The sequence below is a fragment of the Diadema setosum genome, chromosome 7, assembly GCF_964275005.1.
Source record: "Diadema setosum chromosome 7, eeDiaSeto1, whole genome shotgun sequence".
NCBI classification, from domain to species: Eukaryota; Metazoa; Echinodermata; class Echinoidea; order Diadematoida; family Diadematidae; genus Diadema; species Diadema setosum.
In genome coordinates this window covers 3,675,756-3,690,617 of record NC_092691.1, presented here as the reverse complement: position 1 = coordinate 3,690,617, position 14,862 = coordinate 3,675,756, and the positions used below count along the sequence as shown (strand labels likewise).

The 14,862-nt window shown below is 38.2% G+C and overlaps 1 long non-coding RNA gene across 1 annotated transcript in view; it reads right to left on the bottom strand.

Annotated features, from left to right (window-relative positions):
* Positions 1 to 4,474: 4,474 nt before the first annotated feature.
* LOC140230862 (uncharacterized) overlaps positions 4,475 to 14,862 on the bottom strand; it is a 20,919-nt gene continuing 10,531 nt past the window's right edge. Inside the window, exon 3 of the long non-coding RNA XR_011901417.1 lies at positions 4,475 to 4,621. This is a non-coding gene — a long non-coding RNA (uncharacterized lncRNA). The remainder of the gene's footprint in view (positions 4,622 to 14,862) is intronic.

Below are 14,862 nucleotides of genomic sequence, written 5' to 3'. Positions count from 1 at the left end.
AAATTGTTTACTGTCATACAACACAGGCAAAAAGGTAACCATTTCCGTCAATCATTATGTATCATTCATCAAGATCATCTCTCATTCTTCGCTCTGAGGAACAGAAATAGTTATATTTAGAGCAGCCGAGAGGAAAAACGCTGTATGTGTCTGACTCCACGACCGCATGTGCCTCCTGCCACGTGCTAAGGCTTGCTCATTGGTCGAATGTTTGATTTTTTTCTTTCTTTTCATCAACCGCCTGCAGGCAAATAATCTATGGCAAGCTGACCCAAATGACATTAATATGACGCATTTCACATATGATCTCAAATGTGAAAATGTAATTACTGCGCTGTTCTTTTTCCCCCTTTATTTGTATATCTTTCAACAACCTTTGAAAAAAAGGACTTATGACAAAGAGTTGTTGAATGAGATGAGCTGATACACTGATGCAAAATGATAAATGTCACATTGATTGACGTTGCTCTAGATAGAGGGAAAAGGTTTATCTACGTACACGAAGCAGAAATTCGAGCATTTCAATCAGCATGTATGATAACATAATTTCAGGTAACCTTTCTTTGTTGGTTTTTTTTTAATTCTTTAATATAACATCAGAATATTCAATATCCCTCTAGACTTGCGTGGACCCGTAACAGTATCCTACATTGTGCTGTTGTCGTTGGTATTATTAATTTCCTGTTCCCGTAGATGCCTTAGTTTTCATTCATGTCACCGCGTTCTTTCATCCCGGTGTGACGAAGAGAGGTCTGTGCACTTCTTAGGGAAGCTGAGGGATGGGCGACGGTGTAGGATGTTGTAATAATGTGGAAAGAAAGGTAATATAACATGCCCGTGGGTGAAAGTGCCTGCCGCGAGGAATTTGCCTCCATTGCACAGAAAGCTGGGTCATGTTCGTGACGTCACGTCCATTCGATCTCCGCCAGACTTTGCCAGGTCATCATCATATGAATTACCTCTGTGTGGTGTGTGATGTGTGTGGACGAGGGTGTGTGTGTGTGTGAGACAGAAATAGAGAGAGTTAGATTTGATATTCTTTGGGTGGGTTGGTGTGGGTATTTTTTTTTTCTTTCAGAGCAAGCATGGCAAGAGTAGCAAAGTATGCAATATAATGGCGGGATGTACCAGGGACATTAAGACTCCTTTCAACATGTTCAAGAAGTGTTCCGTTTGCACGTGGGTGACAGAGATAAAGAGAGAGAGAGAGATGATTTTTATTGTTTCAGTGGGTTGTGCTTTTTATTTTTCTTTCGCAGAGTAAAATGCAAATCAATCTCAAGGACATTAAGAATCCTTGTAGGGAGTTGCGTGCAGTCACTGCAAATAGTTACTTCATCCCCATGCAGGTATGGCGAATACTTGTAAAATCTAGATTGAAAATAGTCTTTTTGACGTGGCTGCGCATAATTTGTCTGTTTGTGTGTGTGTGTGTGTGTGTGTGTGTGTTTGTGTGAGTGTGTGTCTGTGTGTCTGTGTCTGTGGTGTCTGTATATGTGTGTGTCTGTGTGTCTGTGTCTGTGGTGTCTGTATATGTGTGTGTGTGTGTGTGTAACGTAGGCCCCTACAACTAGAAAGCTTAAAGGGTGTGTAAAGTTCTGGTCGAGGTGAGGATTTAGCTTTTAACGTTTTGCGAGATATTTCAAACCACTCTATGAGATGTCAGAGAGCATGCAATTCTAAAGGGTGTCAAAAGTTTATTTCATGAAAATCGGTTATGAAATGGCTGAGATATCCAAAAACAAGGTAAACAAAGAGATCCTAATAAAAGGCGTGGCCTGTAGTCTTTTATTATTATCACTTTTTTTGGATATCTCAGCCATTTGAAAACCAATTTTCATCAAATAAACGTTGAATCCTTCTTGAAATTACATGCTTTTTCATATTTCATAGGAGGTTTCTCATTATCTCACTTAGGAATGTTCAAAACATGAATCCCCACCTCAACAAGTACTGTACAGCCCCTTTAAAAAACACAATGATTTTGGAAAATTCCAGACATATTCTGAGATTAGCTGCGTGATTCATTCAAGCGCAGTACTCCCTTTATCGTAGTCGTCACTGTAGATGTCTCATGCTCGAACAGTGAACTATGAAAACTACTTAGTAATACCAGAGTGCTGCGAGGTGTGCGATAAAAGCGTCAACACACAGACAAATGTCAGAAGAACCAAGCAATATACAGTACTTTGCTCATGTAATTTGCTGTAACAAGCTAAGATACACACTCTTATCATCAAGAACAATATTCAGAACATTTTCCTTGGGGCTCTGCAACATTACAAATTAATTCAATCCAATTCAATTCAATTCAATCCAATCCAATTCAATTAAATACTGTTCCATTCAATTCAATTGCGTTTCACAAATGAAAATGTAAACACAATGATACATTACCTTATCAATATTTTCAAAAAATGGATAAAATGCAAATTTTAAGGTTTTATACAACATATATGAACGAATGAATGTTCAAAAATGCATACTTTGCAATGGTAAAAGAAGTAATAATTATCGTGATGTAAAAGAACAATCTTCTGAAAAAACGGAGCTCGTAAGACGTGGATCATTCGAAAAACAATACGCCGATATTTTATTCAAATGTATCTTTTTATAATTAAAGCATTAAACTTACCCACCAAATTTCTTGGGAAATTTATTCAAAACACATACATACCCACACAAACACGCACACACGCACACACAAAGACAAAGACATAAACAAACACATTCGACATGATGAAATAAGAACGCGACGATTCGTTCATAACATTTTGTTTCGACAAGTGGCAGGAAAGCTGCCAACCATGAGCGAAGAAACTTATGGTCAACCTTGCAAAAACAAAGCTTAGATACCGCTCTCTCCTGAAGGATTATCAATCCTCTGAGTATACCTGCTAGAATAAAACTGCTTAAGTGGAACTACGCGAATCCCAAGACTTGCACTTTAGTTGTTCAGGTACTTCAATTCAGTGCGTCTCAAGTTTGTCTTTAATAGTGATTTTTGGACTCCTTTTACACCGAAATGACCAAATATGAACTAGTCACATCACATCTTATTCAGTCATCTAGTCCCTCTGTAATAGTTCACTTCGTTTTCATTCACTTGACTCGCCCTCATTCAAACCATGGTCTATTCGAGGGAGACCAAGCTTGAAAGTTGATGCGTTCAGTCACGATGTCCATTCACAACGTGCTGGAATTGCCTTCCCAGGCGTCACGGACTCCACTGTCTGCGGCGCGCGGCGCCACGATCGAGCGACTGAGGACTGTCAAGCAGCGAATGCAGGCCACGTGTCAAGGAGAATAGGTGCGCGGGAGAGAGCTCAGTGCGGAGGATGAACCCGCATAAGAATGATGACTGATGGTAATCGCGTCATACTCTTGAGGTCGTTAAACCAGCATACATCCCTTGGAAACTGCTACTCAAAGACTGTTCATCACCAGTATAGGCCTACGTGCTGTTTTACTTAACCATGTACTGGGATGTGTTGATGACTGTATGGGTACGGGGTTTTCTATGGCACGTCAGTCTACAGTGTGTACTGAAAACAGAAAAACAACAAACAAACAAAAAAAACCCCAAAATATTCACTTTTCAAGTGAGAGTAAGGTTTCTTCACCATAACTAAACCCTCAAAAGCAATAATAACTTTGTCAAATAGATTTCTTGGTGATAATAAGGATATGTTTGTACACATTAATGTCTTTTATTATACATTCCATTTCTTCCCATTGTACCCGTACTACAGTATAATGTTTACTCTGTGTAAAACGTGATGTCCGCTCTCTGTGCCTGGTTATCATCTCTAATTCATATATACTATACTTTCTATATAATTTCTATACTATACTTTATATATTCTATACTTTGCAAGTTCTCTTTCATGTGACCCACTGTAAAACTTTGAAGCAATTCGCGTTAATGGGTAATTCATTGTGCAATGTATCATAGCTGTCGGAGCCAAATGCGAAAAGAGCATGAAATAATATTTTTGAAAGTACGGACATTATGTATGTGTTTGTCATTGTATTCTTTATATTCAATATAGCAGTATAACGATCTTCATTTAAATCACATTATTAGGCGATAGAGCACCTTTGGAAAGATATGCCGACAGCCGCAATAATATTGCATAATAATGATAAGCACGTTGATTGCATCATTCCAATCTGCTACCGCTATGAATATAGTAGGAGAACGAAGGATGTTTCTTTTCTTACTTGGAGAGATCAAGGGTTCAAGTCGCGGTCCTGAAAATTAATCTTTTCCAAACATCACCATGATCGGCGGCATCGTAAGAAGACAAGTAATTATGTGACTAAAAAAGACAACTTTCGCTTAGACGAAGTAACAGACACATTCAGTCACGCATCTTGAAGCTAACCTCTGTAATGGGGGTCGCTGGCTGTCAAATTGTTCGTCTACCATATTTCCCCCGAGAGGATGTAGAGTCTTCTTCTTTCTGTCCCCAAAATATATTCTCTCCAGAGACCGGGCACCATATGCAACTCGTTCAACGGCGTGTGAGCCCCAGATCCCTGGCTGTTGACAGTCTGTTGGCCAGCATCGGGACGACAAATACAGCGCCTTTGGGAGCACTGCTGTCCAACCCAGATTCTGTCTTGAAAATAAAGATTATTAAAAAGGATGATAACTTTATTTTATCGCCAGGGCAGAATCACTGACAACGAGTTGTTGAACAGTTTTCTCTATAGCAAGCAAATGCGTTTCGCAAGAATTTCAAATGCCGGGCAGCCATATCCCCCCCCCCCCCCTGGTATCATAGAAAAAATCCCATATGCGAGCGTTTAAGCCCAGAGATATTGGATGGCAGACTACATTCTAAAAATGAAAACTCTCTGTAGACTATATATATATATATATTATATATATATATGTATATATATATATATATATTTGTATATATATATATATATATATATATATATATATATATATATATATATATACATATATATGTATATATATCTTATGCGCAGCAAAGTATTTCGAGGAGTCTTTCTTCCTCCGTTATTACTTTCCCATATTCGCGGAAAAAAAAAAAAGAAAAAGCTGGGCCGGATCAGTCCGGCGCTCGTTCCCAATAAGCCCAAGCATTGAATACAAGGCCGTTCCGCTAAAATAAAGAAGAAGAAAGTAATCGAAAAACAACAACCATCGTATGGCACACAATAATCTTACGGCGCGTACATTACTTATCTACGTAATTATCTCCCTCCACACATAGACGTATACACTCCTGATTATGTATACTATATTCGACATGCACTGAGGAATAGCTTTAATCCAAAAATCATAAGTTGATACATCAACGCTATAACACGCTTTGCTTATAGGAGGAGGAGGAGAGGTATAAAACCAGTGCAACTCAATTAATTAAAAATTTAGCGAATGACAGTGATATATTGCGAAGTATCGAGGAGCATATCTGACAAGACGGCCATGGCGGCGCCTGTATAATGGTACTTACAGAGTTGACCACGTGACTTCAGCCCAGTTCAAATTCCCGCATTGACCCCTGCACTTCAGAGGCACATAGGGAATGCACGCCTCGGAAGTGCATTTAAATTCCAAGGATTCATAGAGATATGAGGTAAACAATAAGGATTGGCCGTTGAGAAACGTTAAAGAAGACAGAGATTGAGGGGGAATTAAAACATATGGGTGTCATTTACGTCTTTGTATATACACGTAAAGGTAGGCTTGACACATAAGTTACACTGCTGGCGTGAAGGCGTAAATTGTCAATGAAGTGTTTAGTCTTACAAGAACTGTTTCACACGACAGATAGACGGATCAAGTATACATCGGTTGGACGTCACGTGATCACAAACAGAACAACCGGCCCGCACACGAACACGCAAGTGTGCACGGGGGCGTCACACATCATGCTTAGATGGCGTGTAATCAGCAGGGAAAAGAAGAAAATCAAAACAACCGCTGGGAAAGGGAAAGGGAAATAGCGTGGAAACAAAACTTTCTGCTCAACATCTCCCATTTAAACCGTATCGAGAAAATGTCGAACATAACGGATGACTGACCATACAGTAGGCAAAGTCTCGAATATTCTCGAAAGAAAAACACTTGAATAATTGTGGCCTCGTCACACTGACACCACTCTTATGAAATCAAGCAGGGAAAGTGTATGTGGGTGTGGCCACCGTGACTTCACTTTTCTTTTCGAGGTGTGAAGAAGGTGTCAAAGGTGATGTCATGACGAGAAATCCTTCTCGTTTGCACCTTGATTACGATCGAAGTATACCGACCTTTATATGAAGAGGAAAGAGAGCAAGATGAAGTGCATTTGTCACAAATTGTTGAATGGAAACGTTTTATTGATCTCATGCTGCTTAACTCTTTATGTGCCATGGTGGAAACCCCCTGTGTGCCACGTTATTCTGAGACACGAAGGTAGTCAGAATTGAGAAAGAATTCTGCTTTTCCGATTTGTATAACTTCTTCAAATTTCTGTTAAGATTGGCATAATAGTAGGCAAAGTCAAGGAGGAATGCCAAACTTTGTTATGATATAAATTGTATGACGAATCTATTTTCAATTTTTCGTTTAAATGACCAGTTGCTACATTACTGTAAAGACATGACTTTTGCACATAAAACCGTGACAGAAACGTAGAATGTACGAGCAAATCTAGTTGGGAACATCGATTGATAGTCGACCACCACCATAGAATTCAAGTCGTATACGACAGGAACAAAAGCACAAGAAACGCTTTCATTGTGCCGCGGGATTAGCAGTAATTAGCGGTTTATCGATCGGTCTTGGCGGCTTTGTTTGTTGAGCAGAATATGCGAAGTTGGCAAGCCGTCGACTGAGTCAGACGTGCGAACGTGGCACATTAAGAGTTAAACAGTATTGGCCTTCGCTATACGGTTTATGCCTACATTCTATATTATTCGCAATAAAAATGCAACACGCGTTTGCGAGTCCAATCATGAAAAACTTCTTGTACGTGTAGAAAATCATGCCTCGTCAATAATTACAGTACCAACATGTTACAGGAACTCTAATCATCTGATAAAGCAACTGCCACAGACTGATATACTATTTCATTATGTCAAATGGCACATTCACAATGTATAGGGTTTTTTCCCGATTGTTTGAAATATCACCAGGAGACATTCACCACGTGACATTCCTCGTTCTAGCCATAGTGCAACGACGTGCGACTGAACTGCAATCATTCTATCAAGAGTAGTATTATGTGAACGAGAATTATTATAGTTAGCTAGCTACCTTTGTTTGAATAGAAAAAAAAAATGAAACCTATCTGGCTTTGAGCTAGTTAAGCTTTTGTATTGAAAATGATCTAATATCCTGCATTCGATAACATGCGCAATTTACTTATTGTTGTGTTGCACTCAATTTTCTGTCGATGATTTAAGGAATTTGATTTCAAATAGAATTGTATTTCCAATATCACAATTTTTCATTAGCAATAATTACGACAATGAACAATTAAATCGATTAGATATAAAAGATATAAACTTATATATATGAATTCATTCGAAAAGAGAGCCCTACGCAAAGAGGATTGGAAAAATCCATGCAAAAGTCACGAGAAGAAAAAATGAACTAAAAAGAAGAGAGAGAGAGATAGAGAGGGAGCTATGGGGGGCCAGTCCTTTTTTATCATTAAAATAAAGCATATCTACAATACAATAAAAACTTCGACACCAGCCTTCACAAAAGATGGTAATTATTATTTATTGTCATGTTTCTCTACAATTCTCATATGATATGAAAACTATTTCACCACAAGCACTGTTGAATGACTAAATGGCTTCCTCTTTTGCTGAGTACAAACTAACACAAATTAAAACTAATTAAAAGGATTAAAGGCTTAAAAACAAGTATGAGAGATGAGAGGTACTTCATTTAATTTCATTTTATTTCATTTCCGACGAAATTACACAATATGACACTTGCAAATAAACAAAACAGAGTACAGTATAACTTTTGCATATTCAAATGAGATTTAAATGCATGGTGTTTACAATGAAACAAAACATACTTTAGATGAAGAAATGCATGGACAATCTGTAACTGAATTGTAACAAAGAAAAAAAGTCGAAATGGAGGGGACTGCTAAAAAGCCTAGCTTGTAAAATGCAGTCCCCTCGTACTTAAGTGTGTGCGAGTGAGCATGGTTTATTACTACTGTGGCTCTGTACGTGAGTGACATTTGAAGTTACAAAGTAGTATGCTTATGACAAATCAAGAATATTCGTCTTGCTACAAGAACTTGCCGACTTAGAGAAAAGCATCTAAAAAATCATGAAATAATTTTGGAATTTTGGTTTGTAGTCTTTCAAAAGCAAGCGGCACAAACCTTTTCGAAATGTCACACTAATTCAACCATGCAAGCAATCTAATCGGGGAAATATACGTATAAAAATCTCTTGAGTTGTATGAGTAGAATAAACATGATAACAGAAAATGGTAAGACGCTGTGCTGTCTTTGAGAATGGAGTCAACATTCTGACGTGATGTGTTTGATCTATCCATGAGGAAAATCGCTTGAAACATCTTCATTTACAGTTACCTTGAATTCGGCAGCCAATTCATTTGAAAATGGGGATCACTTCGAAAAATGTCAGTTGCTTTGATTCACCCTGAATGTTTGAACATCGCGCGATTAATTTCGTCCTTGAAGTTTTCGAAGTTTGTCGGCGTGCTCATGGCATCGTGTGATGCGTATTAAAGGAAACCCGATATCGCATCAAGCTCATGTAAAGTTACAGTTTATGTAAATAATTCAAAAGTGGAAGGTTGAATTTTATTCGATTACTGGAGGACCATTGAATCTGCATGCGAAAAGTTAGACACAGATTTCTAAGTGTTTTTCCATTTTTAAATCTTCTCTTTTCACTGCGACAGTGAGAGAACTTTTTTGTGTACTACTCACTTTACTACAATATTTTTGGAGTTCTCATTCATGTGTGAGCACTTCCATTATTGCACTTTCGTGATTATGATATTGTATAGTAAATAATAAGCTGTTACCGTCCTTCTTTACGTGTCATATTTTGTCCAAATCTACAACTTTCAGGTTAATGAATCATGTCATCTTTGAAAAGAAACTTACCTTGAAAAATACTCGAGGAAACGAGAGTTTTAGTTTCCTGTTTTGGGACTTCAAAAACTGCTGAGAAGGGAGGAGGGGGGGGGGGGCGGAGAGGGAGACGTAATGATTGAAACATAAGAATGGCCCCCTTAGTTCATCAGCAACTTTATCATTTTGAGCCATTGGTAAAAATACGTTACTAACTGAATTCAGTTTCGCGATACATAACCGTGACAACCTTACTTTTCATTTAATTCCTAGTTGATTAATTGAATTGGTTGAATTGAATTGCCTACTGTAATTGTATTAGCACTTAACACAACCTTCCATTGGTAAACAGAATACGTCTAGTTCATTTCCCCAGATGACGGTACCGTATATTACAGCACATGACCCTTCAACTATATTGAAAAAAAGAGAAAAAAAAACAACGACAAAAGAAAATTGTCCTGTTCACTAACAACTGTACAGAAACTGCCTGAGACAACCTTAATTCCACGGTAAAGTTTGCAGAGTTATCACTGACTCCTCGAAATATGTGGCTATAAAAGCCAGCGAAGAATGATTGTACTTTTTACCTTCACCAACTGTTCACCATTCATCATCTCCTCTTTAATCATCACAAATCGCAAGAAGGACTGCTATGATGTAGTGAGCGAATGTTTAATCAATTAAGCCACTTTACGATTATGAATGAATGTCCCTACCCTCATTAGCTGAATGCCCATCTACAAATTAGTAATAAACTTTGGAATTTAGCGGAGCACTTTACAGTGATGGAAGTTTGTTAATGCTCCATTCACCATGGATTGGTCCTTTATAAGCAACAATTAATGTTCGTAACAATCACAGAATGATAGCAAGACCTTTGTACCTTTGTTAGATGTCTCTTTCAAAGCAGAAATCATAATCATAGGTTGTTCGCATGTCAAGTTAGGTTTAATTAATTGCACGAGTTTAATCGTCATGTTCAATGGTAACACTCGAGTCGTACCTCTTCCTGAAGAGAAAAACAAAATTAAGAAATCCCCTCCAATTTAATCGCGACAATACATGGGCAACAAGAATAATCCAAATATAATGAAAACATATAGCGTCACTAAATGATGTATGGATTAATGGATTTATGTTTAGGCAATACGTTAATCGAACGCAATGCATATTAATTTACATACTGTATAAAACACATTTCATTCACATCTCCGCAGAGGGATTTCATCTTGATTTTAAAGGCATCTGTGCTCTGTTATATTATACATCCGTTTACATGATCAGATTCTACCATGTCTACCTGTCCCTGGAGGAGAATTTGTTTTAGTTAATGTAGAATTTCATGCCCTAATTTAGCGAAAAACGAACAACTGTAGCAATGGGATTGATATTCGAATCTATGAACGTTTGCTTTTGTTTTTACATTAAAAAAGATGCACTTCCTAATTTTGTCTAGTTGTAATGAAATAGAACATTATGTTACCATATTTCCCGAAAAAAAAAAAGAAACCACACAACGAGACTGTTCTATTACAGTTCTTTTCTTTTCTTTATGCAGGGAAGACTGTCCTTCCTTGCCAAAATTAATGACACCCATATCTAACCCTTTGGCTCTAGTAGAGCAAGTAGAGCAGTGCCACCACTCCACAAGTTATGTAACGTAAATGATTATCAGCTTTCGTTCTCTATATTTCAGATGTCATGTAGACAAACTTATGATTCCAGCCAAAAAGAGGCATCGAATTACGGCACATTTTCAATATTCACATTGCCTGCCTTGCTTCTGTGTGCATGTGTGCGTTTGTTTGCGTGTGTGATGGTGTGCGTGGGTGTGTGTGCATGTTTGTGTGTGTGTCTGTCTGTCTGTTTCATACTGTGGGGGAGGGGTTGTTTTGACGGCTCTTCGATTCAGTGTGATACATGCCATTTTTTCATTCTTTGACAATAAACTTACCATTATAATGAATGAGTCTGACAAAAAGAGGTCCATATTCTCTCCTGCACTTTTCAAAAGTGCGCTGGTCGCTGCCCTTACGTTCAAAACATGTCACACTAGTCTTCATTTTCCTATGATAAATGTTATGATTCAGACTTGATGAGTCTTGAAAGAAGACTACCTTGTCTCCTATTGAGACCGCCCACAAATCGTGATACAAACAGCTTAGTGCTATTTTTTTTTAGCTTGTATAACAAGAAATTGCAATGAATGAAAATGAATAACAAAATACGCAGTGACTCTAATAATATACTTTGACATCTAAAATCACAAAGCTGAGATGCTGTGGTCATTTTTCATCTCTCTCTCTCTCTCTCTCTCTCTCCTTTATTTCGAAGAAAAATTAATTCCATTGCTCCCTAATCTTCATGTGCTTTTTTGTGAAGACTCAATAAATCATTTGGGTAGGCACACAGCATGATAGAATACCTGTGAAGAGAATAAAAACAAATAAACAAACGAAATGCACACAAATTAAGACGCACAGTGCATAATAGTCCTCGGGAAATAATGGTGCGTATACGAACAGACATATACAAATGTATCTGTATAATGTCATAGTCTATATATATATATATATATATATATATATATATATATATATATATATACATGTATAAATTTCATATATATATATATACCAATTGTTTTTTCCGTGTATTTCTCTCTCTCTCTCTCCCTCTCTTTCTCTCCCCTTCTCTCCCCGTTGCGTTATTTTCAATTGATACCGACTTCGTTTATCTGCTTTAGCAATACCTATTAATCTTATACCCTCCCAAAGCTCAATTTACTGTCGTTCGAGATCCGTTGCCAAATCCTGATCGGTTTGTCTATGGTGCTGCCAAGAGTGACGGCGAGAGGTTGCTCTCAAGACGCCTGTCGTTACCTTGAACGTCTCCCAATTATTATCATTTTCCCCCAGACTTGATGGAGAATGGCTATCTACACTCGGGCGTCCTGTGCAAACTTGCCTGAACTAGTCGTTTGTTTCATGTTTTGTTTGTATTGGGGAGGGGGTGTGTCTTTCTGTTTTTATGTGACTATTTCTGTGGTTATTTCCGGTATTCTTTACGGACTCAGAGAGTTCTGAGGTCGTTGTTACGCTGTCATCACAGTTTTCAATGGACATGGCTGTTCGAAATTAACTTTTGGCGACTTCTGCAGTGAAAAGGACGGATAATTGTCAGATTCCTTGGTTGACTCATTGTACAGATAAAAAGTAGACCAAGCGATAAAGAGAAACTTCAGTCAAAATTGTCATGAGAGAGAGAGGGAGACACAAAGAGAGAGAGAGAGAGAGAGAGAGTTTCCGTTACATCCCAGTGCTCAAAGCACTGTGTTACAACATCGAGTAGGAAATAGAAGTAATCAATAGCATACGCGTTCATTTTAACGACATTCAAATAATAATTAGTCAGCCTCATTACCGAACGTTTAGGAGAAGCCAACTTTATTCCTCGATCGCCATGCGTGCGATCTCCCTCTTGTTGGCCTTTTCGTTCACGTTCTCTATCTCTTTCTCTGTCTCTCTCTTTCTTAATTGATGCATCGGTGGATCGAATTCACGGCGTTTTCGGAGCAGCGCGGATATAACCCACTGGAATACTTTCCTGGCGATATGTCCGGCAGTATAATATGCTCCTCATGTGACGAACAGTGGGAGTATTTTGTGATGTGAGGCATAGGAAGCAGGAGAAATGGTGTTCCTTGCACTGCGTCCAAACTACAGGTGTGCATTCGCTATGATGCTGATGCACGGTGTACTTTTCAGTCATGCACTGTAAAAGAACATTCCGGGTCCGAGAAAGATAGAAGACTCGTATGAATATCACCCCATGGTGCGGGTACGGAAGACGTATTACGGACGGTGACGAAGGTAGATTCTTTCAAAGGTTTACAGCTCTTTGAATAAAGTAACTTTGATGAAGCCAGTAAGAATGTGGATACACATTTACCTTACAGTCTTTATAAACTCCGTCAAAATACGTTCGTTTACAGCGCCAAGTGTTTAAACTTGAGATTTAGTGGGTTAAATACAGATCTATAGATCACGTCACATGATCATACTTATTTGTTTCTAATACTATCCAAATGGCATGTTCAACACTTTCCTCTTCACCCTGCAATCGTATAATATAATGGTCTTTAGAAGGAACTGTGGCAGACGAAAGGTCATGAAACAAGACTCTTACATGGGTCCATATCACTGCTTGGCTGGTGTTGCATACCTTTGACCATTATAGTCACGTGTCCCGGGGCACGAGAAAGCGATTCGCGCGACAAAATGTCAAGCCACGTTCGGGCGCGCACTCTCGAGATATCTGCAGGCTTTAGAAACACCCTCATAAACAAAGTATCTTGTACATGTAATAAGATTTTATTCCTCATGGACGAACAGGCTGTATGGTTTTCATTCTTGCTTGTTTCTTGCTCTAGAAGCATAATGTGATTTGCTGACAAGTATCTTCCATTATCAACATTCCAAATCAGAGGGTAGAGTAAAAAAAGGGCAAAAAAAGGTGCTTAACAAAAACATGCCCCTTTCTTTTTCAACTAAAATAATTCATCCTATGGGGCGACATCTTTAATAACTCAAGTCAACACAGTGGTAGTGTTATGAATTAATGAAAGCAATTTGTATTGGTAACACCCCCTTGTAAACATTTTGTTGTTGATACCATTCTTACATCAACAAACCTATGTGCCCACAGGTAGTCGACTTTTGCCTCACCGTTGCCATGGTAATTACTAACATGAAGTAGGTCGCGATAGTTAGCCAAAAAAAAAAAAAGATACTATGCACTACTGTAATAGCATGCAATATTATGCAACCATTGCAGGTGGCAATTTCAGTCTCTTTCCCTGCAACAAGACTCCGAAATTTTCTACCACGGACTTTACATTTTCTTGATTCTCGAAGTATTGACGTTGAGATGAAAAATCCAGCCGACATTTTATCTTTTGTTCATCGTATGAAAATATTGGCTTTCGTGGCACGCATCCAACGCGAATATGCTTGAACATTACTTTTTTTATGAAGTTTTGCGTTTGTTACTAGCGACGATGCTTCAGACGAGCAGAAATTGTGTGTTCTGTGCTTGTCCCGATATTTTGAATATACAGCTGCGCGTATATGAAGAAGTGAAATATTTAAAGGAGGGGTCTGAACGATTTTCAATTAGATTTATCAGAATCTGCATCAATAAAGCGTTCGAAATCACCTAAAGATTATCTTAAAATGATTTGATAACGAATTGTTAATGTTGTTTTGTGGGGGTTTTTTTTATCTTTCTGTACGCTCGCAATGTTTATCATGTGATAGTATGACGTGCCTGTACCACTTTGCTTTTTTTTTTTGGACAGACAAAAGAAAAGAAAAATCTTTCATGCACTCTACCCTGGAACTTCAGGCGTAGACCTACCTATCAATATGCCAATGTGTGCAACTAACCCAGATAATGACACACAATCACAAACAAACCAACAAAAGTCGTTATTCATAACCAAGAGACGGATAGAAAGAGGTGAGCAACATACCTCGTAAAGATAGGGACCGATACAGAAAAAAAAAAGATATTAAAAACGTATTAATACCTCAAGAATTGGGTCGGCTGCGTAGACGATTTTGAGGAATAATGCTTAAAGGAAGATATAACATATCTAATATATGCGAAGGTGATAAAAATCTTCCAGCGATGAAATACAATATCTCCTGTCCTTTCTGCAGAATCAGGGTGATGCGATTCTATAAATGATTTTACCGCA